Here is a 25,217-nt window from a genome sequence, read left to right as displayed (position 1 = left end):
ACCCGGCACTGGTCATACAGTCACTACTGCTTCATAACTGGAGTATTAATATACCCGGCACTGGTTATAGAGTCACTACTGCTTCATAACTGGATACACCCAAAAACTTTTTGTAAAAACGTAACAACTTTTATAGAATATATTCATAACACATAGTTACAGACTTTGACATACAAGGTACACGTATAGTTCATGTACGGCGGACAGAAACCACTGTGCATAGCACCTAGGGTACAGAAGGGACAAAAGCCAGTGGCTACCAGGGACATGTCAATACTATCAGTAGGTCTATTGTATACCGTTAAAGTGCATGGTGCAGATAGAGAGCACATGTGCCTAGTAAAACCATGTAAGTAACTACTTATCAGACGTAAAGTCAGTCATAATAACAGAGGGGCTAAGCCTATCTTACCCACAACAGTCGGTGCCAGTGTCTGTCCGGCGGCCCCGACGCGCGTTTCGCGTAGGCTTCCGTACGGCTGTGCGCATGCGCCAATCATGGCGCGACACAGCCGCCACAGCTGTTTTCTTGCCCTTAAATACAACCCCGGTTATACACACAACTACGACCCCCCGAGGAAGCCTACGCGAAACGCGCGTCGGGGCCGCCGGACAGACACTGGCACCGACTGTTGTGGGTAAGATAGGCTTAGCCCCTGTTATTATGACTGACTTTAGGTCTGATAAGTAGTTACTTACATGGTTTAACTAGGCACATGTGCTCTCTATCTGCACCATGCATTTTAACGGTATACAATAGACCTACTGATAGTATTGACATGTCCCTGGTAGCCACTGGCTTTTGTCCCTTCTGTACCCTAGGTGCTATGCACAGTGGTTTCTGTCCGCCGTACATGAACTATACGTGTACCTTGTATGTCAAAGTCTGTAACTATGTGTTATGAATACAGGTCCTTCTCAAAAAATTAGCATATAGTGTTAAATTTCATTATTTACCATAATGTAATGATTACAATTAAACTTTCATATATTATAGATTCATTATCCACCAACTGAAATTTGTCAGGTCTTTTATTGTTTTAATACTGATGATTTTGGCATACAACTCCTGATAACCCAAAAAACCTGTCTCAATAAATTAGCATATTTCACCCGTCCAATCAAATAAAAGTGTTTTTTAATAACAAACAAAAAAACCATCAAATAATAATGTTCAGTTATGCACTCAATACTTGGCCGGGAATCCTTTGGCAGAAATGACTGCTTCAATGCGGCGTGGCATGGAGGCAATCAGCCTGTGACACTGCTGAGATGTTATGGAGGCCCAGGATGCTTCAATAGCGGCCTTAAGCTCATCCAGAGTGTTGGGTCTTGCGTCTCTCAACTTTCTCTTCACAATATCCCACAGATTCTCTATGGGGTTCAGGTCAGGAGAGTTGGCAGGCCAATTGAGCACAGTAATACCATGGTCAGTAAACCATTTACCAGTGGTTTTGGCACTGTGAGCAGGTGCCAGGTCGTGCTGGAAAATGAAATCTTCATCTCCATAAAGCATTTCAGCCGATGGAAGCATGAAGTGCTCCAAAATCTCCTTATAGCTAGCTGCATTGACCCTGCCCTTGATGAAACACAGTGGACCAACACCAGCAGCTGACATGGCACCCCACACCATCACTGACTGTGGGTACTTGACACTGGACTTCAGGCATTTTGGCATTTCCTTCTCCCCAGTCTTCCTCCAGACTCTGGCACCTTGATTTCCGAATGACATGCAAAATTTGCTTTCATCAGAAAAAAGTACTTGGGACCACTTAGCAACAGTCCAGTGCTGCTTCTCTGTAGCCCAGGTCAGGCGCTTCTGCCGCTGTTTACCTGGGGAATGCGGCACCTGTAGCCCATTTCCTGCACACGCCTGTGCACGGTGGCTCTGGATGTTTCCACACCAGACTCAGTCCACTGCTTCCTCAGGTTCCCCAAGGTCTGGAATCGGTCCTTCTCCACAATCTTCCTCAGGGTCCGGTCACCTCTTCTCGTTGTACAGCGTTTTCTGCCACATTGTTTCCTTCCAACAGACTTACCATTGAGGTGCCTTGATACAGCACTCTGGGAACAGCCTATTTGTTGAGAAATTTCTTTCTGGGTCTTACCCTCTTGCTTGAGGGTGTCAATGATGGCCTTCTTGACATCTGTCAGGTCGCTAGTCTTACCCATGATGGGGGTTTTGAGTAATGAACCAGGCAGGGAGTTTTTAAAAGCCTCAGGTATCTTTTGCATGTGTTTAGAGTTAATTAGTTGATTCAGAAGATTAGGGTAATAGGCCGTTTAGAGAACCTTTTCTTGATATGCTAATTTATTGAGACAGGTTTTTTGGGTTATCAGGAGTTGTAGGCCAAAATCATCAGTATTAAAACAATAAAAGACCTGACAAATTTCAGTTGGTGGATAATGAATCTATAGTATATGAAAGTTTAATTGTAATCATTACATTATGGTAAATAATGAAATTTAACACTATATGCTAATTTTTTGAGAAGGACCTGTATATTTAATAAAAGTTGTTACGTTTTTACAAAAAGTTTTTGGGTGTATCCATACTCCGTGGTTTGTTGTAGGATTTGATTAGCAGTGGAGTCTTGCCCTGTTATTTCTTATGTCCATTATTGGGTGCATCCCTATGAGAGGTTCGCATTGATATGCATCAGTGGTATCTGTATTTTGCTTCATAACTGGAGTATTAATATACCCGGCACTGGTCATAGTCACTACTGCTTCATAACTGGAGTATTAATATATCCGGCACTGGTCATACAGTCACTACTGCTTCATAACTGGAGTATTAATATACCCGGCACTGGTCATACAGTCACTACTGCGTCATAACTGGAGTATTAATATACCCGGCACTGGTCATAGAGTCACTACTGCGTCATAACTGGAGTATTAATATACCCGGCACTGGTCATAGTCACTACTGCTTCATAACTGGAGTATTAATATACCCGGCACTGGTCATACAGTCACTACTGCGTCATAACTGGAGTATTAATATACCCGGCACTGGTCATAGAGTCACTACTGCGTCATAACTGGAGTATTAATATACCCGGCACTGGTTATAGAGTCACTAATACTTCACAACTGGAGTATTAATATACCCGGCACTGGTTATAGTCACTACTGCTTCATAACTAGAGTATTAATATACCCGGCACTGGTTAAAATTTTAACCGCAGAATCATCAGCAATATCTGACAGTCACCATTACACCCAACAGTAATATAATAGTAACCCCATGGTCATCAGTAATATCCGGCAGTCACCATTACACTCGGCAGTAATAGTAACCCCAGAGTCATCAGTAATATATGACAGTCACCATTACACTCGGCAGTCAGGTGACTAATGGTTTCTAGGGTTAGTATTACTGACAGTTGTCTGATGGTTCCTGGGGTTAGTATTACTGACAGGTGTCTGATGGTTTCTGGGGTTAGTATTACTGACAGGTGACTGATGGTTCCTGGGGTTAGTATTACTGACAGGTGACTGATGGTTTCTGGAGTTAGTATTACTGACAGATGTCTGATGGTTCCTGGGGTTAGTATTACTGACAGATGTCTGGTTCCTGGGGTTAGTATTACTGACAGGTGTCTGATGGTTCCTGGGGTTAGTATTACTGACAGGTGACTGATTGTTCCTGGGGTTAGTATAACTGACAGGTGTCTGGTTCTTGGGGTTACTATTACTGACAGGTGTCTGATGGTTCCTGGGGTTAGTATTACTGTTAGTAATACTAACCCCAGGAACCATCAGACACCTGTCAGTAATACTAACCGCAGGAACCATCAGTCACCTGACAGTAACAGTAACCCCAGGAAGCATCAGACACCTGTCAGTAACAGTAACCCCAGGAACCAGACACCTGTCAGTAATACTAACCCCAGGAACCAGACATCTGTCAGTAATACTAACCCCAGGAACCATCAGACACCTGTCAGTAATACTAACCGCAGGAACCATCAGTCACCTGTCAGTAACAGTAACCGCAGGAACCAGACACCTGTCAGTAATACTAACCCCAGGAACCATCAGACACCTGTCCGTAATACTAACCGCAGGAACCATCAGTCACCTGTCAGTAACAGTAACCCCAGGAACCATCAGACACCTGTCAGTAATACTAACCCCATGAACCATCAGACACCTGTCAGTAATAGTAACCCCAGGAACCATCAGACACCTGTCAGTAATACTAACCCCAAGAACCAGACACCTGTCAGTAATACTAACCCCAGGAACCAGACACCTGTCAGTAATAGTAACCCCATGAACCATCAGACACCTGTCAGTAATACTAACCCCAGAAACCATCAGACACCTGTCAGTAATAGTAACCCCAGGAACCATCAGACACCTGTCAGTAATACTAACCCCAAGAACCAGACACCTGTCAGTAATACTAACCCCAGGAACCATCAGTCAACTGTCAGTAATACTAACCCCAGAAACCATCAGACACCTGTCAGTAATACTAACCCCAGAAACCATCAGACACCTGTCAGTAATACTAACCCCAAGAACCAGACACCTGTCAGTAATACTAACCCCAGGAACCATCAGTCATCTGTCAGTAATACTAACCCCAGAAACCATCAGACACCTGTCAGTAATACTAACCCCAGGAACCAGACACCTGTCAGTAATACTAACCCCAGGAACCATCAGTCACCTGTCAGTAATACTAACCCCAGGAACCATCAGACACCTGTCAGTAATACTAACCCCAGGAACCATCAGTCACCTGTCAGTAATAGTAACCCCAGGAACCATCAGTCACCTGTCAGTAACAGTAACCCCAGGAACCATCAGTCACCTGTCAGTAATAGTAACCCCAGGAACCATCAGACACCTGTCAGTAATAGTAACCCTAGAAATCATCAGTCACCCATCAGTAATACTAACCCCAAAAACCAGTCACCTGTCAGTAATACAAACCCCAGGAACCATCAGACACCTGTCAGTAATACTAACCCCAGGAACCATCAGTCACCTGTCAATAATTGTAACCCCAGGAACCATCAGTCACCTGCCAGTAATACTAACCCCAGGAACCATCAGTCACCTGTCAGTAATACTAACCCCAGGAACCATCAGACACCTGTCAGTAATACTAACCCCAGAAACCATCAGACACCTGTCAGTAATACTAACCCCAAGAACCAAACACCTGTCAGTAATACTAACCCCAGGAACCATCAGTCACCTGCCAGTAATACTAACCCCAGAAACCATCAGTCACCTGTCAGTAACAGTAACTCCAGGAACCATCAGTCACCTGTCAGTAATAGTAACCCCAGGAACCATCAGACACCTGTCAGTAATAGTAACCCTAGAAATCATCAGTCACCCATCAGTAATACTAACCCCAAAAACCAGTCACCTGTCAGTAATACAAACCCCAGGAACCATCAGACACCTGTCAGTAATACTAACCCCAGGAACCATCAGTCACCTGTCAATAATTGTAACCCCAGGAACCATCAGTCACCTGCCAGTAATACTAACCCCAGGAACCATCAGTCACCTGTCAGTAATACTAACCCCAGGAACCATCAGACACCTGTCAGTAATACTAACCCAAAGAAACCATCAGTCACCTGTCAGTAACAGTAACCCCAGGAACCATCAGACACCTGTCAGTAATACTAACCCCAGGAACCATCAGACACCTGTCAGTAATACTAACCCCAGAAACCATCAGTCACCTGTCAGTAACAGTAACCCCAGAAACCATCAGACACCTGTCAGTAATACTAACCCCAGGAACCAGACACCTGTCAGTAATACTGACCCCAGGAACCAGACACCTGTCAGAAATACTAACCCCAGGAACCAGACACCTGTCAGTAATAGTAACCCCAGGAACCATCAGACACCTGTCAGTAATACTAACCCCAGGAACCATCAGTCACCTGTCAGTAATAGTAACCCCAGGAACCATCAGTCACCTGTCAGTAATAGTAACCCCAGGAACCATCAGTCACCTGCCAGTAATACTAACCCCAGAAACCATCAGTCACCTGTCAGAAATACTAACCCTAGAAATCATCAGTCACCTGTCAGTAATAGTAACCCCAGGAACCATCAGTCACCTGCCAGTAATACTAACCCCAGAAACCATCAGTCACCTGTCAGAAATACTAACCCTAGAAATCATCAGTCACCTGTCAGTAATACTAACCCCAGGAACCATCAGTCACCTGTCAGTAATACTAACCCCAGGAACAATCAGTCACCTGCCAGTAATACTAACCCCAGAAACCATCAGTCACCTGTCAGAAATACTAACCCTAGAAATCATCAGTCACCTGTCAGTAATAGTAACCCCAGGAACCATCAGACACCTGTCAGTGTTGTGAATTCTGCTTTTGGGCTCCCTCCGGTGGTTGTAGGTGGTAATGCAGTTGTCCCTGAGTTGCAGTCCTGGTCAGGTGTATCTGCTGATTGCAGTTCTGACTGGGGTATTTACGCGTGCAGGATTCATTAGTCCTTGCCAGTTGTCCATGGTTGTTGGGAGGTTTTGGTCCTGGTTTGGTTCCTTCTGCCTTCTGCCAAATCAGCAAAGATAAGTGTCTGGTTTTGTTTCTGTGGCACACATGCTGTGTGCTTAATAATTCTGCTATTCAGTGTTTTTTTTTGTCCAGCTTAGATTGTGTCAGTATTTTCTCAGTCTTGTTGGATTCTCTGGAGTGGCAGATATACATTCCATGTCTTTAGTTAGATTGTGGAACTTTTTGTATTATCTGCTGTGGATATTTTTGGAAGGGTTTTAATACTGACCGCTTAGTATTCTGTCCTATCTTTCCCTATTTAGCTAGAGTGGCCTCTTTTGCTGAATCCTGTTTTCTGCCTGCGTGTGTCTTTCCTCTCCTACTCACAGTCAATATTTGTGGGGGGCTGCCTAAACTTTGGGGTTCTGCTCTGAGGCAAGGTAGTATTCCTATTTCCATCTATAGGGGTATTTAGTCCTCCGGCTGTGTCGAGGTGTCTAGGGTTTGTTAGGCACACCCCACGGCTACTTCTAGTTGCGGTGTTAGTTCAGGTTTTGCGGTCAGCACAGTTTTCTCCTACTCCAGAGAAAGTTCATGCGGCTCCAAAGTCACCGGATCATAGCATGTCAGTAATACTAACCCCAGGAACCATCAGACACCTGTGAGTAATACTAACCCCAGAAACCATCAGTCACCTGTCAGTAATAGTAACCCCAGGAACCATCAGACACCTGTCAGTAATACTAACCCCAGGAACCATCAGACACCTGTCAGTAATACTAACCCCAAAAACCAGTCACCTGTCAGTAATACTAACCCCAGGAACCATCAGACACCTGTCAGTAATACTAACCACAGGAACCATCAGACACCTGTGAGTAATACTAACCCCAGAAACCATCAGACACCTGTCAGTAATAGTAACCCCAGGAACCATCAGTCAACTGTCAGTAATAGTAACCCCAGGAACCATCAGACACCTGTCAGTAATACTAACCCCAGGAACCATCAGACACCTGTGAGTAATACTAACCCCAGAAATCATCAGACACCTGTCAGTAATACTAACCCCAGGAACCATCAGTCACCTGTCAGTAATACTAACCCCAGGAACTATCAGACACCTGTCAGTAATACTAACCCCAGGAACCATCAGTCACCTGTCAGAAATACTAACCCCAGGAACCATCAGACACTTGTCAGTAATACTAACCCCAGGAACCAGACACCTGTCAGTAATACTAACCCCAGAAACCATCAGTCACCTGTCAGAAAGGGTTTACTTCCACTAGTATATATATTTAAAAAAAAAAAAAAAACAGCACATCGGTCCAATTCTCATCCAAAAAAAGTTTCAGGAGTGGAGACCGTAGGGGATGTGCATACGTTGCGGATTCCCTGCGGATTTTGTGCGGTTTTCACCTGCGGATTCCAATAATGGAGTAAGTGTAAAACGCTTCGGATTCTGCACAAATAATTGACATGCTGCAGAAAATACAACGCAGCGTTTCCACACTGTATTTTGCGCAGCATGTGCACTGCGGATTTGGCTTTCCATAGGTTTACATGGTACTATAAACAGGATGGAAAACTGCTGCAGATCTGCAGCTAAATCCGTAACGTGTGCACATAGCCATACAGTTTACCTTTTGTCATACGAGTGTGCGAATATTTTCTTGGTTCGGATCCGCACGACATGGGTTTTTAACATTATCTTTTACACTGCCCACTAGTAATGACAGGAGGGATAATCAGTGTCACTGCTCCACTAGTGATGACAGAGGAATAATCAGTGTCACTGCTCCACTAGTGATGACAGAGGAATAATCAGTGTCACTGCTCCACTAGTGATGACAGAGGAATAATCAGTGTCACTGCCCCACTAGTGATGACAGAGGAATAATCAGTGTCACTGCTCCACTAGTGATGACAGGAGGGATAATCAGTGTCACTGCTCCACTAGTGATGACAGAGGAATAATCAGTGTCACTGCTCCACTAGTGATGACAGAGGAATAATCAGTGTCACTGCCCTACTAGTGATGACAGGAGGAATAATCAGTGTCACTGCTCCACTAGTGATGACAGGGGGAATAATCAGTGTCACTGCTCCACTAGTGATGACAGAGGAATAATCAGTGTCACTGCTCCACTAGTGATGACAGGAGAATAATCAGTGTCACTGCCCCACTAGTGATGACAGAGGAATAATCAGTGTCACTGCTCCACTAGAGATGACAGGAGAATAATCAGTGTCACTGCCCCACTAGTGATGACAGGGGGAATAATCAGTGTCACTGCTCCACTAGTGATGACAGAGGAATAATCAGTGCCACTGCTCCACTAGTGATGACAGGAGAATAATCAGTGTCACTGCCCCACTAGTGATGACAGAGGAATAATCAGTGTCACTGCTCCACTAGAGATGACAGGAGAATAATCAGTGTCACTGCCCCACTAGTGATGACAGGGGAATAATCAGTGTCACTGCCCCACTAGTGATGACAGGGGAATAATCAGTGTCACTGCCCCACTAGTGATGACAGAGGAATAATCAGTGTCACTGCTCCACTAGTGATGACAGAGGAATAATCAGTGTCACTGCTCCACTAGTGATGACAGGAGAATAATCAGTGTCACTGCTCCACTAGTGATGACAGAGGAATAATCAGTGTCACTGCTCCACTAGAGATGACAGGAGAATAATCAGTGTCACTGCCCCACTAGTGATGACAGGGGGAATAATCAGTGTCACTGCTCCACTAGTGATGACAGAGGAATAATCAGTGTCACTGCTCCACTAGTGATGACAGAGGAATAATCAGTGTCACTGCCCTACTAGTGATGACAGGAGGAATAATCAGTGTCACTGCTCCACTAGTGATGACAGAGGAATAATCAGTGTCACTGCTCCACTAGTGATGACAGAGGAATAATCAGTGTCACTGCTCCACTAGAGATGACAGGAGAATAATCAGTGTCACTGCCCCACTAGTGATGACAGGGGGAATAATCAGTGTCACTGCTCCACTAGTGATGACAGAGGAATAATCAGTGTCACTGCTCCACTAGTGATGACAGAGGAATAATCAGTGTCACTGCCCTACTAGTGATGACAGGAGGAATAATCAGTGTCACTGCCCCACTAGTGATGACAGAGGAATAATCAGTGTCACTGCCCTACTAGTGATGACAGGAGGAATAATCAGTGTCACTGCTCCACTAGTGATGACAGGGGAATAATCAGTGTCACTGCCCCACTAGTGATGACAGGAGGAATAATCAGTGTCACTGCCCCACTAGTGATGACAGGAGAATAATCAGTGTCACTGCTCCACTAGTGATGACAGAGGAATAATCAGTGTCACTGCTCCACTAGTGATGACAGGAGGAATAATCAGTGTCACTGCTCCACTAGTGATGACAGGAGGAATAATCAGTGTCACTGCTCCACTAGTGATGATAGGAGAATGATCAGTGTCACAGCTGTCATGTTCCCAATGGCAGGGAATTAAACACATAACATGGGCAAAAACAGGATGAGCTCTAGGGTGATGGAACCTGAGCTGACCGCGATCCTGAACCTCAACACTCAACTAACAGCAGCCGGGGAACGTTCCTGGGGGGACTCTAGACGTCTCGCGCCAGCCGGAGATCTAGCTACCCCTATCAGAAGAATCACAGACCTATCTTGCCTCCAGATAAATATTCCCACAGAAATAGCAGCCCCCCACATATAATGACGGTGAAATGAGAGGAAGGCACAAACGTAGTTATGAAAACAGATTCAGCAAAATGAGGCCCGCTTAAGCTAGATAGCAGAGGATACAAAAGGTGAACTGCGCGGTCAGCTTAAAACCCTTCAAAATACCATCCTGAAATTACTTGAACTCATGTGCCAACTCATGGTACATGAGTGGTAATTTCAGCCCACTAGAGCAACCAGCAGCAGAGAATTACATATCTGCAAGCTGGACTAAAAACATGAAAGCAAACATGAAACAGGGAAATCCTGACTTAGCTTGTCTTGAAGGCCTAGGAGCAGGTAGCAAAGGTAACAGAGACACACTGATACATTGATAGCCGGCAAGGGAATGACAGGAAAGCCAGGTTAAATAGGAAACACCCAGCCTCTGATGGACAGGTGAAAACCAGAGACCGCAACCCACCAAAGTCACCCAGTACCAGCTGTAACCACCAGAGGGAGCCCAAAAACAGAATCCACAACAGTACCCCCCCCCTTGAGGAGGGGTCACCGAACCCTCACGAGAACCCCCAGGGCGATCAGGATGAGCTCTATGGAAGGCGCGGACCAAATCAGTCGCATGAACATCAGAGGCGACCACCCAGGAATTATCCTCCTGACCATAACCCTTCCACTTAACCAAATACTGGAGTTTACGTCTGGAAACACGAGAATCCAAGATCTTCTCAACAACATACTCCAATTCTCCCTCCATCAGCACCGGAGCAGGAGGCTCAACCGAAGGAACAACGGGCACCTCATACCTCCGCAATAACGACCGATGGAACACATTATGAATAGCAAACGATGCTGGGAGATCCAAACAAAAACATACAGGGTTAAGAATCTCCAAGATCCTATAAGGACCGATGAACCGAGGCTTGAACTTAGGAGAAGAGACCTTCATAGGGACAAAACGAGAAGACAACCACACCAAGTCCCCAACACGAAGTCGGGGACCCACGCGGCGACGGCGATTAGCAAACTGCTGAGTCTTCTCCTGAGACAACTTCAAATTGTCCACCACCTGATTCCAAATCTGATGTAGCCTGTCCACCACCACGTCCACTCCAGGACAATCCGAAGGCTCCACCTGACCAGAGGAAAAACGAGGATGAAACCCCGAATTACAAAACAAAGGAGAAACCAAAGTAGCAGAACTAGCCCGATTATTAAGGGCAAATTCGGCCAGTGGCAAAAAGGCAACCCAGTCATCTTGATCAGCAGAAACAAAACACCTTAAATAAGTTTCCAAGGTCTGATTAGTTCGCTCCGTCTGGCCATTCGTCTGAGGATGGAATGCAGACGAGAAAGACAAATCAATGCCCATCTTAGCACAAAACGTCCGCCAAAATCTAGACACAAACTGGGATCCCCTGTCAGAAACGATATTCTCCGGAATCCCATGCAAACGAACCACGTTCTGAAAAAATAAAGGGACCAACTCAGAGGAGGAAGGCAACTTAGGCAAGGGTACCAAATGAACCATCTTAGAAAAGCGGTCACACACCACCCAGATAACGGACATTTTCTGTGAGACAGGGAGATCTGAAATAAAATCCATGGAAATGTGCGTCCAAGGCCTCTTTGGGATAGGCAAGGATAACAACAACCCACTGGCCCGAGAACAGCAAGGCTTAGCCCGAGCACACACTTCACAAGACTGCACAAAGGTGCGCACATCCCTTGACAAGGAAGGCCACCAAAAAGACCTGGCCACCAAGTCTCTAGTACCAAATATTCCAGGATGACCAGCCAACACAGAAGAATGGACCTCGGAGATGACTCTACTGGTCCAATCATCCGGAACAAACAGTCTTTCTGGTGGACAACGATCCGGTTTATCCGCCTGAAACTCCTGCAATGCACGTCGCATGTCTGGGGAGATGGCGGACAATATTACCCCATCCCTAAGGATACCAGTAGGCCCAGAGTCTCCAGGAGAGTCAGGCACAAAACTCCTGGAAAGAGCATCTGCCTTCACATTCTTTGAACCTGGCAGGTATGAAACCACAAAATTGAAACGAGAAAAAAAAAACAACGACCAACGAGCCTGTCTAGGATTCAGACGCCTGGCAGACTCAAGGTAAATCAGATTTTTTGATCAGTCAAGACCACCACACGATGTTTAGCACCCTCAAGCCAATGACGCCACTCCTCAAATGCCCACTTCATGGCCAAAAGCTCCCGATTACCCACATCATAATTGCGCTCGGCGGGCGAGAATTTTCTAGAAAAGAACGCACATGGCTTCATCACCGAGCCATCGGAACTTTTGCAGCAAGATTATTCAGGCTGGAAGCCAAACTCTGGACATCCATGTTAAACAGCTAAGGTCAGAGCCATTCAAGGGTTAAGAGGAGGTAAGAAGCAGCTAGACAGCAATTAAGGGTTAGGCAGCAAAACTCTGAGGGAAAAAAAAAAAAAATTTCCCTTCAACACTTCTTTTTCTCCTGCTTCAGCCCAAACAATTAACACTTTGTGGGCCGGCTATACTGTCATGTTCCCAATGGCAGGGAATTAAACACATAACACGGGCAAAAACAGGACGAGCTCTAGGGTGATGGAACCTGAGCTGACCGCGATCCTGAACCTCAACACTCAACTAACAGCAGCCGGGGAACGTTCCTGGGGGGGCTCTAGACGTCTCGCGCCAGCCAGAGATCTAGCTTCCCCTATCAGAAGAATCACAGACCTATCTTGCCTCCAGAGAAATATTCCCACAGAAATAGCAGCCCCCCACATATAATGACGGTGAAATGAGAGGAAGGCACAAACGTAGTTATGAAAACAGATTCAGCAAAATGAGGCCCGCTTAAGCTAGATAGCAGAGGATACAAAAGGTGAACTGCGCGGTCAGCTGAAAAACCCTTCAAAATACCATCCTGAAATTACTTGAACTCATGTGCCAACTCATGGTACATGAGTGGTAATTTCAGCCCACTAGAGCAACCAGCAGCAGAGAATTACATATCTGCAAGCTGGACTAAAAAACATGAAAGCAAACATGAAACAGGGAAATACAGACTTAGCTTGTCTTGAAGGCCTAGGAGCAGGTAGCAGAGACACACACTGATACATTGATAGCCGGCAAGGGAATGACAGGAAAGCCAGGTTAAATAGGAAACACCCAGCCTCTGATGGACAGGTGGAAACCAGAGACCGCAACCCACCAAAGTCACCCAGTACCAGTTGTAACCACCAGAGGGAGCCCAAAAACAGAATCCACAACACACTGCCCCACTAGTGATGACAGAGGAATAATCAGTGTCACTGCCCCACTAGTGATGATAGGAGAATAATCAGTGTCACTGCTCCACTAGTGATGACAGGAGAATAATCAGTGTCACTGCTCCACTAGTGATGACAGGAGGAATAATCAGTGTCACTGCTCCACTAGTGATGACAGAGGAATAATCAGTGTCACTGCCCCACTAGTGATGATAGGAGAATAATCAGTGTCACTGCTCCACTAGTGATGACAGGAGAATAATCAGTGTCACTGCTCCACTAGTGATGACAGAGGAATAATCAGTGTCACTGCTCCACTAGTGATGATAGAGGAATAATCAGTGTCACTGCTCCACTAGTGATGACAGGGGAATAATCAGTGTCACTGCCCCACTAGTGATGACAGGAGGAATAATCAGTGTCACTGCCCCACTAGTGATGACAGGAGGAATAATCAGTGTCACTGCTCCACTAGTGATGACAGGGGAATAATCAGTGTCACTGCTCCACTAGTGATGACAGGGGAATAATCAGTGTCACTGCTCCACTAGTGATGACAGAGGAATAATCAGTGTCACTGCTCCACTAGTGATGACAGAGGAATAATCAGTGTCACTGCCCCACTAGTGATGACAGAGGAATAATCAGTGTCACTGCTCCACTAGTGATGACAGGAGGAATAATCAGTGTCACTGCTCCACTAGTGATGACAGGAGAATAATCAGTGTCACTGCTCCACTAGTGATGACAGGAGAATAATCAGTGTCACTGCCCCACTAGTGATGACAGGAGAATAATCAGTGTCACTGCTCCACTAGTGATGACAGAGGAATAATCAGTGTCACTGCCCCACTAGTGATGACAGGGGAATAATCAGTGTCACTGCTCCACTAGTGATGACAGGAGAATAATCAGTGTCACTGCTCCACTAGTGATGACAGGAGGAATAATCAGTGTCACTGCCCCACTAGTGATGACAGGGGAATAATCAGTGTCACTGCTCCACTAGTGATGACAGAGGAATAATCAGTGTCACTGCCCCACTAGTGATGATAGGAGAATAATCAGTGTCACTGCTCCACTAGTGATGACAGGAGAATAATCAGTGTCACTGCTCCACTAGTGATGACAGAGGAATAATCAGTGTCACTGCTCCACTAGTGATGATAGAGGAATAATCAGTGTCACTGCCCCACTAGTGATGACAGGGGAATAATCAGTGTCACTGCTCCACTAGTGATGATAGAGGAATAATCAGTGTCACTGCTCCACTAGTGATGACAGGGGAATAATCAGTGTCACTGCCCCACTAGTGATGACAGGAGGAATAATCAGTGTCACTGCCCCACTAGTGATGACAGGAGGAATAATCAGTGTCACTGCTCCACTAGTGATGACAGGGGAATAATCAGTGTCACTGCCCCACTAGTGATGACAGGGGAATAATCAGTGTCACTGCCCCACTAGTGATGACAGCAGGAATAATCAGTGTCACTGTTCCACTAGTGATGACAGGAGGAATAATCAGTGTCACTGCCCCACTAGTGATGATAGAGGAATAATCAGTGTCACTGCTCCACTAGTGATGACAGAAGAATAATCAGTGTCACTGCTCCACTAGCGATGACAGGAGAATAATCAGTGTCACTGCTCCACTAGTGATGATAGAGGAATAATCAGTGTCACTGCTCCACTAGTGATGACAGGAGGAATAATCAGTGTCACTGCCCCACTAGTGATGATAGAGGAATAATCAGTGTCACTGCTCCACTAGTGATGATAGAGGAATAATCAGTGTCACTGCTCCACTAGTGATGACAGAGGAATAATCAGTGTCACTGCCCCACTAGTGATGACAGGAGGAATAATCAGTGTCACTGCTCCACTAGTGATGACAGAGGAATAATCAGTGTCACTGCTCCACTAGTAATGACAGGAGGGATAATCAGTGTCACTGCCCCACTAGTGATGACAGGAGAATAATCAGTGTCACTGCCCCACTAGTAATGACAGGAGGGATAATCAGTGTCACTGCTCCACTAGTGATGACAGAGGAATAATCAGTGTCACTGCCCCACTAGTGATGACAGAGGAATAATCAGTGTCACTGCTCCACTAGTGATGACAGAGGAATAATCAGTGTCACTGCCCCACTAGTAATGACAGGAGAGATAATCAGTGTCACTGCTCCACTAGTGATGACAGGAGAATAATCAGTGTCACTGCCCCACTAGTGATGACAGGAGGAATAATCAGTGTCACTGCTCCACTAGTGATGATAGAGGAATAATCAGTGTCACTGCTCCACCAGTGATGACAGAGGAATAATCAGTGTCACTGCCCCACTAGTGATGACAGAGGAATAATCAGTGTCACTGCTCCACTAGTGATGACAGAGGAATAATCAGTGTCACTGCCCCACTAGTAATGACAGGAGAGATAATCAGTGTCACTGCTCCACTAGTGATGACAGGAGAATAATCAGTGTCACTGCCCCACTAGTGATGACAGGAGGAATAATCAGTGTCACTGCTCCACTAGTGATGATAGAGGAATAATCAGTGTCACTGCTCCACCAGTGATGACAGAGGAATAATCAGTGTCACTGCTCCACTAGTGATGACAGGAGAATAATCAGTGTCACTGCTCCACTAGTGATGATAGAGGAATAATCAGTGTCACTGCTCCACCAGTGATGACAGAGGAATAATCAGTGTCACTGCTCCACTAGTGATGATAGGGGAATAATCAGTGTCACTGCTCCACTAGTGATGATAGGGGAATAATCAGTGTCACTGCTCCACTAGTGATGACAGGAGGAATAATCAGTGTCACTGCTCCACTAGTGATGACAGAGGAATAATCAGTGTCACTGCCCCACTAGTGATGACAGGGGAATAATCAGTGTTACTGCCCCACTAGTGATGACAGGAGAATAATCAGTGTCACTGCTCCACTAGTGATGACAGGGGAATAATCAGTGTCACTGCTCCACTAGTGATGACAGAGGAATAATCAGTGTCACTGCTCCACTAGTGATGACAGAGCAATAATCAGTGTCACTGCTCCACTAGTGATGACAGAGCAATAATCAGTGTCACTGCCCCACTAGTGATGACAGGAGGAATAATCAGTGTCACTGCTCCACTAGTGATGACAGGGGAATAATCAGTGTCACTGCCCCACTAGTGATGACAGAGGAATAATCAGTGTCACTGCCCCACTAGTGATGACAGGAGAATAATCAGTGTCACTGCTCCACTAGTGATGACAGAGGAATAATCAGTGTCACTGCCCCACTAGTGATGACAAGGGGAATAATCAGTGTCACTGCTCCACTAGTGATGACAGGGGAATAATCAGTGTCACTGCTCCACTAGTGATGACAGGGGAATAATCAGTGTCACTGCTCCACTAGTGATGACAGGAGGAATAATCAGTGTCACTGCTCCACTAGTGATGACAGAGGAATAATCAGTGTCACTGCCCCACTAGTGATGACAGGGGGAATAATCAGTGTCACTGCTCCACTAGTGATGACAGGAGAATAATCAGTGTCACTGCTCCACTAGTGATGACAGGAGAATAATCAGTGTCACTGCTCCACTAGTGATGACAGAGGAATAATCAGTGTCACTGCCCCACTAGTGATGACAGGGGAATAATCAGTGTCACTGCCCCACTAGTGATGACAGGGGAATAATCAGTGTCACTGCCCCACTAGTGATGACAGGAGAATAATCAGTGTCACTGCCCCACTAGTGATGACAGGAGGAATAATCAGTGTCACTGCTCCACTAGTGATGACAGGAGAATAATCAGTGTCACTGCCCCACTAGTGATGACAGGAGGAATAATCAGTGTCACTGCTCCACTAGTGATGACAGGAGAATAATCAGTGTCACTGCCCCACTAGTGATGACAGGAGAATAATCAGTGTCACTGCCCCACTAGTGATGACAGGGGAATAATCAGTGTCACTGCCCCACTAGTGATGACAGGAGAATAATCAGTGTCACTGCCCCACTAGTGATGACAGAGGAATAATCAGTGTCACTGCCCCACTAGTGATGATAGAGGAATAATCAGTGTCACTGCTCCACTAGTGATGACAGAGGAATAATCAGTGTCACTGCTCCACTAGTGATGATAGGGGGAATAATCAGTGTCACTGCCCCACTAGTGATGACAGGAGAATAATCAGTGTCACTGCTCCACTAGTGATGACAGGGGAATAATCAGTGTCACTGCTCCACTAGTGATGATAGGGGAATAATCAGTGTCACTGCTCCACTAGTGATGACAGGAGAATAATCAGTGTCACTGCCCCACTAGTGATGACAGGAGAATAATCAGTGTCACTGCTCCACTAGTGATGACAGAGGAATAATCAGTGTCACTGCCCCACTAGTGATGACAGAGGAATAATCAGTGTCACTGCCCCACTAGTGATGATAGGGGGAATAATCAGTGTCACTGCCCCACTAGTGATGACAGGAGGAATAATCAGTGTCACTGCCCCACTAGTGATGACAGGAGGAATAATCAGTGTCACTGCCCCACTAGTGATGACAGGGGAATAATCAGTGTCACTGCCCCACTAGTGATGACAGAGGAATAATCAGTGTCACTGCCCCACTAGTGATGACAGAGGGATAATCAGTGTCACTGCCCCACTAGTGATGACAGAGGAATAATCAGTGTCACTGCCCCACTAGTGATGATAGGGGGAATAATCAGTGTCACTGCCCCACTAGTGATGACAGGAGGAATAATCAGTGTCACTGCCCCACTAGTGATGACAGGGGAATAATCAGTGTCACTGCTCCACTAGTGATGACAGGAGAATAATCAGTGTCACTGCTCCACTAGTGATGACAGGGGAATAATCAGTGTCACTGCCCCACTAGTGATGACAGGAGAATAATCAGTGTCACTGCTCCACTAGTGATGACAGGAGAATAATCAGTGTCACTGCCCCACTAGTGATGACAGAGGAATAATCAGTGTCACTGCCCCACTAGTGATGACAGAGGAATAATCAGTGTCACTGCTCCACTAGTGATGACAGAGGAATAATCAGTGTCACTGCTCCACTAGTGATGACAGAGGAATAATCAGTGTCACTGCCCCACTAGTGATGACAGGGGAATAATCAGTGTCACTGCTCCACTAGTGATGACAGAGGAATAATCAGTGTCACTGCTCCACTAGTGATGACAGAGGAATAATCAGTGTCACTGCCCCACTAGTGATGACAGGAGAATAATCAGTGTCACTGCTCCACTAGTGATGACAGGAGGAATAATCAGTGTCACTGCCCCACTAGTGATGACAGAGGAATAATCAGTGTCACTGCCCCACTAGTGATGACAGGAGAATAATCAGTGTCACTGCTCCACTAGTGATGACAGGAGGAATAATCAGTGTCACTGCCCCACTAGTGATGACAGAGGAATAATCAGTGTCACTGCCCCACTAGTGATGACAGGAGAATAATCAGTGTCACTGCTCCACTAGTGATGACAGGAGGAATAATCAGTGTCACTGCCCCACTAGTGATGACAGGGGAATAATCAGTGTCACTGCCCCACTAGTGATGACAGGAGAATAATCAGTGTCACTGCTCCACTAGTGATGACAGGAGGAATAATCAGTGTCACTGCTCCACTAGTGATGACAGAGGAATAATCAGTGTCACTGCTCCACTAGTGATGACAGAGGAATAATCAGTGTCACTGCCCCACTAGTGATGACAGAGGAATAATCAGTGTCACTGCCCCACTAGTGATGACAGAGGAATAATCAGTGTCACTGCCCCACTAGTGATGACAGAGGAATAATCAGTGTCACTGCTCCACTAGTGATGACAGAGGAATAATCAGTGTCACTGCTCCACTAGTGATGACAGGAGGAATAATCAGTGTCACTGCCCCACTAGTGATGACAGAGGAATAATCAGTGTCACTGCTCCACTAGTGATGACAGGGGAATAATCAGTGTCACTGCTCCACTAGTGATGACAGGGGAATAATCAGTGTCACTGCTCCACTAGTGATGACAGGGGAATAATCAGTGTCACTGCTCCACTAGTGATGACAGAGGAATAATCAGTGTCACTGCCCCACTAGTGATGACAGAGGAATAATCAGTGTCACTGCCCCACTAGTGATGACAGAGGAATAATCAGTGTCACTGCTCCACTAGTGATGACAGAGGAATAATCAGTGTCACTGCCCCACTAGTGATGACAGAGGAATAATCAGTGTCACTGCTCCACTAGTGATGACAGAGGAATAATCAGTGTCACTGCTCCACTAGTGATGACAGAGGAATAATCAGTGTCACTGCTCCACTAGTGATGACAGAGGAATAATCAGTGTCACTGCTCCACTAGTGATGACAGGAGGGATAATCAGTGTCACTGCCCCACTAGTGATGACAGAGGAATAATCAGTGTCACTGCTCCACTAGTGATGACAGGAGGGATAATCAGTGTCACTGCCCCACTAGTGATGACAGAGGAATAATCAGTGTCACTGCTCCACTAGTGATGACAGGAGGGATAATCAGTGTCACTGCCCCACTAGTGATGACAGGGGAATAATCAGTGTCACTGCCCCACTAGTGATGACAGGAGAATAATCAGTGTCACTGCCCCACTAGTGATGACAGGGGAATAATCAGTGTCACTGCTCCACTAGTGATGACAGGGGAATAATCAGTGTCACTGCCCCACTAGTGATGACAGAGGAATAATCAGTGTCACTGCCCCACTAGTGATGACAGAGGAATAATCAGTGTCACTGCCCCACTAGTGATGACAGGAGGAATAATCAGTGTCACTGCTCCACTAGTGATGACAGGAGGGATAATCAGTGTCACTGCCCCACTAGTGATGACAGGGGAATAATCAGTGTCACTGCCCCACTAGTGATGACAGGAGAATAATCAGTGTCACTGCCCCACTAGTGATGACAGGGGAATAATCAGTGTCACTGCTCCACTAGTGATGACAGGGGAATAATCAGTGTCACTGCTCCACTAGTGATGACAGGGGAATAATCAGTGTCACTGCTCCACTAGTGATGACAGGAGGAATAATCAGTGTCACTGCTCCACTAGTGATGACAGAGGGATAATCAGTGTCACTGCTCCACTAGTGATGACAGGAGAATAATCAGTGTCACTGCCCCACTAGTGATGACAGGGGAATAATCAGTGTCACTGCTCCACTAGTGATGACAGGAGGAATAATCAGTGTCACTGCTCCACTAGTGATGACAGAGGGATAATCAGTGTCACTGCTCCACTAGTGATGACAGGAGAATAATCAGTGTCACTGCCCCACTAGTGATGACAGGGGAATAATCAGTGTCACTGCTCCACTAGTGATGACAGGAGGAATAATCAGTGTCACTGCTCCACTAGTGATGACAGGAGGAATAATCAGTGTCACTGCCCCACTAGTGATGACAGGAGAATAATCAGTGTCACTGCCCCACTAGTGATGACAGGGGAATAATCAGTGTCACTGCTCCACTAGTGATGACAGGGGAATAATCAGTGTCACTGCTCCACTAGTGATGACAGGAGAATAATCAGTGTCACTGCTCCACTAGTGATGACAGAGGAATAATCAGTGTCACTGCCCCACTAGTGATGACAGAGGAATAATCAGTGTCACTGCTCCACTAGTGATGACAGAGGAATAATCAGTGTCACTGCTCCACTAGTGATGACAGAGGAATAATCAGTGTCACTGCTCCACTAGTGATGACAGGAGAATAATCAGTGTCACTGCTACACTAGTGATGACAGAGGAATAATCAGTGTCACTGCCCCACTAGTGATGACAGAGGAATAATCAGTGTCACTGCCCCACTAGTGATGACAGGAGAATAATCAGTGTCACTGCCCCACTAGTGATGACAGGAGAATAATCAGTGTCACTGCCCCACTAGTGATGACAGGAGGAATAATCAGTGTCACTGCTCCACTAGTGATGACAGGGGAATAATCAGTGTCACTGCTCCACTAGTGATGACAGGGGAATAATCAGTGTCACTGCCCCACTAGTGATGACAGGGGAATAATCAGTGTCACTGCTCCACTAGTGATGACAGGAGGAATAATCAGTGTCACTGCCCCACTAGTGATGACAGGAGGAATAATCAGTGTCACTGCTCCACTAGTGATGACAGGGGAATAATCAGTGTCACTGCTCCACTAGTGATGACAGGAGGAATAATCAGTGTCACTGCCCCACTAGTGATGACAGGAGGAATAATCAGTGTCACTGCTCCACTAGTGATGACAGGGGAATAATCAGTGTCACTGCTCCACTAGTGATGACAGGGGAATAATCAGTGTCACTGCTCCACTAGTGATGACAGAGGAATAATCAGTGTCACTGCTCCACCAGTGATGACAGAGGAATAATCAGTGTCACTGCCCCACTAGTGATGACAGGGGAATAATCAGTGTCACTGCTCCACTAGTGATGACAGAGGAATAATCAGTGTCACTGCCCCACTAGTGATGACAGGAGGAATAATCAGTGTCACTGCTCCACTAGTGATGACAGAGGAATAATCAGTGTCACTGCTCCACTAGTGATGACAGGAGAATAATCAGTGTCACTGCCCTACTAGTGATGACAGGAGAATAATCAGTGTCACTGCTCCACTAGTGATGACAGGAGAATAATCAGTGTCACTGCTCCACTAGTGATGACAGAGGAATAATCAGTGTCACTGCCCCACTAGTGAGGACAGAGGAATAATCAGTGTCACTGCTCCACTAGTGATGACAGGGGAATAATCAGTGTCACTGCTCCACTAGTGATGACAGAGGAATAATCAGTGTCACTGCTCCACTAGTGATGACAGGAGAATAATCAGTGTCACTGCTCCACTAGTGATGACAGGGGAATAATCAGTGTCACTGCCCCACTAGTGATGACAGAGGAATAATCAGTGTCACTGCTCCACTAGTGATGACAGAGGAATAATCAGTGTCACTGCTCCACTAGTGATGACAGAGGAATAATCAGTGTCACTGCTCCACTAGTGATGACAGGGGAATAATCAGTGTCACTGCTCCACTAGTGATGACAGGGGAATAATCAGTGTCACTGCCCCACTAGTGATGACAGAGGAATAATCAGTGTCACTGCTCCACTAGTGATGACAGGGGAATAATCAGTGTCACTGCTCCACTAGTGATGACAGGAGGAATAATCAGTGTCACTGCCCCACTAGTGATGACAGAGGAATAATCAGTGTCACTGCTCCACTAGTGATGACAGAGGAATAATCAGTGTCACTGCCCCACTAGTGATGACAGGAGGAATAATCAGTGTCACTGCTCCACTAGTGATGACAGGAGAATAATCAGTGTCACTGCTCCACTAGTGATGACAGAGGAATAATCAGTGTCACTGCCCCACTAGTGATGACAGAGGAATAATCAGTGTCACTGCTCCACTAGTGATGACAGGAGAATAATCAGTGTCACTGCCCCACTAGTGATGACAGGAGAATAATCAGTGTCACTGCCCCACTAGTGATGACAGGAGAATAATCAGTGTCACTGCTCCACTAGTGATGACAGGGGAATAATCAGTGTCACTGCCCCACTAGTGATGACAGAGGAATAATCAGTGTCACTGCTCCACTAGTGATGACAGAGGAATAATCAGTGTCACTGCTCCACTAGTGATGACAGGGGAATAATCAGTGTCACTGCCCCACTAGTGATGACAGGAGAATAATCAGTGTCACTGCTCCACTAGAGATGACAGGAGAATAATCAGTGTCACTGCTCCACTAGTGATGACAGGAGGAATAATCAGTGTCACTGCTCCACTAGTGATGACAGAGGAATAATCAGTGTCACTGCTCCACTAGTGATGACAGGGGGAATAATCAGTGTCACTGCTCCACTAGTGATGACAGGGGAATAATCAGTGTCACTGCCCCACTAGTGATGACAGAGGAATAATCAGTGTCACTGCTCCACTAGTGATGACAGAGGAATAATCAGTGTCACTGCTCCACTAGTGATGACAGGGGAATAATCAGTGTCACTGCCCCACTAGTGATGACAGAGGAATAATCAGTGTCACTGCCCCACTAGTGATGACAGGAGAATAATCAGTGTCACTGCTCCACTAGTGATGACAGAGGAATAATCAGTGTCACTGCTCCACTAGTGATGACAGGGGAATAATCAGTGTCACTGCCCCACTAGTGATGACAGGGGAATAATCAGTGTCACTGCTCCACTAGTGATGACAGGGGAATAATCAGTGTCACTGCTCCACTAGTGATGACAGGAGAATAATCAGTGTCACTGCCCCACTAGTGATGACAGGAGGAATAATCAGTGTCACTGCTCCACTAGTGATGACAGAGGAATAATCAGTGTCACTGCCCCACTAGTGATGACAGAGGAATAATCAGTGTCACTGCCCCACTAGTGATGACAGGAGGAATAATCAGTGTCACTGCCCCACTAGTGATGACAGGAGGAATAATCAGTGTCACTGCCCCACTAGTGATGACAGGAGGAATAATCAGTGTCACTGCTCCACTAGTGATGACAGGAGGAATAATCAGTGTCACTGCCCCACTAGTGATGACAGGAGGAATAATCAGTGTCACTGCCCCACTAGTGATGACAGGAGGAATAATCAGTGTCACTGCCCCACTAGTGATGACAGGAGGAATAATCAGTGTCACTGCCCCACTAGTGATGACAGGAGGAATAATCAGTGTCACTGCTCCACTAGTGATGACAGAGGAATAATCAGTGTCACTGCTCCACTAGTGATGACAGGAGGAATAATCAGTGTCACTGCTCCACTAGTGATGACAGAGGAATAATCAGTGTCACTGCTCCACTAGTGATGACAGGAGAATAATCAGTGTCACTGCTCCACTAGTGATGACAGGAGAATAATCAGTGTCACTGCTCCACTAGTGATGACAGGAGGAATAATCAGTGTCACTGCTCCACTAGTGATGACAGAGGAATAATCACTGTCACTGCCCCACTAGTGATGACAGGAGGAATAATCAGTGTCACTGCCCCACTAGTGATGACAGAGGAATAATCAGTGTCACTGCTCCACTAGTGATGACAGGGGAATAATCAGTGTCACTGCTCCACTAGTGATGACAGAGGAATAATCAGTGTCACTGCCCCACTAGTGATGACAGGAGGAATAATCAGTGTCACTGCCCCACTAGTGATGGCTCCCGGTCCCCGGTACACGCGCCCCCGCCGGCAGAGGTCACCCTTTCCCCCGTCCCTCCTCCTCTCCTCACCGCTGGGCTCCGGTCCTTCCCGGGTTCGGTGCCGGCTGTGGGCGGAGGGCGGCGCCGGGCGGCTCATCTGGATGGGGCGGGAGAGCAGACGGAGCGGTGACCGGCGGCTCCGGCGCTGTCCCTGGTGCTGCAGAGGATCCGGAAACTCCCACAATGCACCGCGGCCACTGCACTGACGTCACAGCCTGCAACACACCCACCGACACAATGTAACAGCACCGACACAATGTAACAGCACCGACACTGTGACCCCCCCACACACACACACAGCACCGACACTGACCCCCACACACACAGCACCGACACTGTGACCCCCACACACACAGCACCGACACTGTGACCCCCACACACACAGCACCGACACTGACCCCCACACACACAGCACCGACACTGTGACCCC

The 25,217-nt window shown here is 46.5% G+C and overlaps 1 protein-coding gene across 2 annotated transcripts in view; it reads right to left on the bottom strand.

Annotated features, from left to right (window-relative positions):
* TTBK1 (tau tubulin kinase 1) overlaps positions 1 to 24,974 on the bottom strand; it is a 195,339-nt gene extending 170,365 nt beyond the window's left edge. For both annotated transcript variants that reach the window (XM_077281873.1, XM_077281874.1), the window contains exon 1: positions 24,818 to 24,974. The gene's annotated coding sequence lies outside the window, so the exon portion shown is untranslated. The remainder of the gene's footprint in view (positions 1 to 24,817) is intronic.
* Positions 24,975 to 25,217: the final 243 nt, after the last annotated feature.

Source organism: Ranitomeya variabilis, chromosome 2 (assembly GCF_051348905.1).
Source record: "Ranitomeya variabilis isolate aRanVar5 chromosome 2, aRanVar5.hap1, whole genome shotgun sequence".
NCBI lineage: Eukaryota > Metazoa > Chordata > Amphibia > Anura > Dendrobatidae > Ranitomeya > Ranitomeya variabilis.
The sequence above is the reverse complement of the archived record's forward strand: the minus strand, read 5'-3'. Positions and strand labels throughout refer to the sequence as shown.